The 2,500-nt window shown below is 55.1% G+C and overlaps 1 non-coding gene across 1 annotated transcript in view; it reads left to right on the top strand.

Moving 5' to 3' along the window:
* The first annotated feature begins 2,322 nt into the window (after nucleotides 1-2,322).
* Nucleotides 2,323-2,500, top strand: part of LOC126326409 (small subunit ribosomal RNA) — a 1,893-nt gene continuing 1,715 nt past the window's right edge. The window contains exon 1 of the ribosomal RNA XR_007560657.1: nucleotides 2,323-2,500. This exon is cut by the window's right edge and continues 1,715 nt beyond it. This is a non-coding gene — a ribosomal RNA (small subunit ribosomal RNA).

Raw genomic sequence — 2,500 nt, 5'->3', positions numbered from 1 at the left:
AACTTACACTGCACCTTAACCTAAGTTACACTGCACCTTAACCTAACTTACACTGCACCTTAACCTAAGTTACACTGCACCTTAACCTAAGTTACACTGCACCTTAACCTAAGTTACACTGCACCTTAACCTAAGTTACACTGCACCTTAACCTAAGTTACACTGCACCTTAACCTAAGTTACACTGCACCTTAACCTAAGTTACACTGCACCTTAACCTAACTTACACTGCACCTTAACCTAACTTACACTGCACCTTAACCTAACTTACACTGCACCTTAACCTAACTTACACTGCACCTTAACCTAACTTACACTGCACCTTAACCTAACTTACACTGCACCTTAACCTAACTTACACTGCACCTTAACCTAACTTACACTGCACGTTAACCTAACTTACACTGCACCTTAACCTAACTTACACTGCACCTTAACCTAACTTACACTGCACCTTAACCTAACTTACACTGCACCTTAACTGTCACATGTAACGTCACAGGAATGTAGCTTTGCCTAACAGCAACCCTCTGAACATAGTTCACTGCTTGGATCCTCTGGTGTCATGTGTATTTCTTGATGCCATGGTGCGTACCCTCACATAAAGGTCTTTCGAGTGTTGCGTACTTTCTACACAGTCCCGCTAACCACTGGAAGGGTGTACCGCTACAGAACGAATATCGCCCTCCCCTCCTGCCCTTCCAAGCTGGTCGGTCAGGCGTTTGTTTGTGAAATGAGCCTTGCAGCTGTTCAGTTGCATTCGGTTGTCGATGCAGTCAGTGTACGTTGTGGTACGGCCTGTGTGGACTGTCCGCTGATGTACGCGTAACCCACACTGATCATCCGTCGTTACGTACTGAGTGACATAATGTGGCACATGCTTGACCGTACACCGGCTGCGCCCTACAATGGCGAATCATAAGGGCCATATGTTGTGCACGATGCTACTTGTCTCGTCTCCCCATTACAGCGAGATTGCACTGTTGTACGCCGTACAGACATGTGGTAAGTAGGTACGGACGAAAGTATTGCATGTTGGCCCCCCCCCCCCCCCCTCCTCCCTCTGCCGGGAATCAGCGTGAGCCGTCTGTTGATGTAGCGACGAGGGTTTTCCTATTTAATCGTATTGCCCCACACAACATGATAGCACGGTGGACCGCGTTCCACATCTGCGACATGCTACAGAGGCCGGTTGACAGTCGACCGCGCAAGGGACATTGCACACGTGCGCGGACCATCTTCCACGTGTTCTCTCGTGTACATGCCGCAGTGTGTATGTGGGCTGATGTAGCGTGTCGTGACACATAACATGCAGGCATGCCAGAATCGTAGATTTCGCAAATGTAGATTGACGTATACGTTTGCTGCCAAAGATCCGCAAATGAACTGGAAATCAGTTGTTGAGCGGTTGTTCGCGCTGCAGGTGCATCGGTGATAGCGACGATCGGTACATCTGTGAACCGGTTGTTTCGGCGGTACCCGCCATGCCCCCGAACCTGAGTTGGCCATGTGGGTATGAAGCGATACGAGGCTGTGGCTTGGCGGGACAGTCCCCGGCCGGTGAGGGGGGGCCGCCCGGCGTGCTGGCCGCGCGCTGCGTGAGCGCACGCACTACAGCCGGCTGGTGGGGGGCGCCCAGTGGCAGGAGCGCCGGCCGACGGGCCCGGCTGGCGTCCCAGCTATGCGCCGGCGCACCCTGCGCGCGGCGCCAGGCGGCCAAAGTGGGTTCTGCCGAGCCCGGTGCGAAGCGCGGTGGACATCTGCAGTGTGCTGGTCCGATTGCGGACTGTGTGCGTTGAGGATGCGCCGCCGCCCGGCACTCGGCGTCGCGACGCCGTCTGCTGCTCGGTCGCCCCCAGCGGTTCTCACAGGTGGTTTGTATCGCAGCTCTGCGGACGTGTTGGCGCGTGCGCTGTGCTGGGAGAGTTCGCTTCTGCACCCAAGTGGGGCTTTGCCCTTCTGTGGCGCTGGCGTTGGAGCTGCCGGTCACCGTAGGTGGCGCGTGTTGTTTCCCGCCGGCAATGCCACGACAGCACGCTCCCGGGCCTCTGTCGGCAGCGGCAAGCTCAGTTGGGAGCACGGGTGTTCGCACTGAAAGCGTCTACTCGCCTATCTCCGGGCGATTGCGCCTCTCTCGAACCCGACCAAGTACTTAGGACGGCGCTGCGCGCCGCCGGGACCTGAGAGGGTTTCGAGGTGTATCGTGCAGGGGAGCTCAGCCTCCTCCTGTTTGCAGAATAATTGAGCGGACGCTTGCGTGTTCGCGCGGGCCCTCGGGACACACTCCCGGGCGGCCGGCTGCTCAGCTCTCGTTGACGCAGCTCCCTGGTTGATCCTGCCAGTAGTCATATGCTTGTCTCAAAGATTAAGCCATGCATGTCTCAGTACAAGCCGCATTAAGGTGAAACCGCGAATGGCTCATTAAATCAGTTATGGTTCCTTAGATCGTACCCACGTTACTTGGATAACTGTGGTAATTCTAGAGCTAATACATGCAAAC

This window comes from Schistocerca gregaria, unplaced genomic scaffold, assembly GCF_023897955.1.
Source record: "Schistocerca gregaria isolate iqSchGreg1 unplaced genomic scaffold, iqSchGreg1.2 ptg000988l, whole genome shotgun sequence".
In the NCBI taxonomy this organism is placed as follows: domain Eukaryota; kingdom Metazoa; phylum Arthropoda; class Insecta; order Orthoptera; family Acrididae; genus Schistocerca; species Schistocerca gregaria.
Note: the sequence above shows the minus strand (reverse complement) of the source record. Positions and strands in the feature narration are given on the sequence as shown.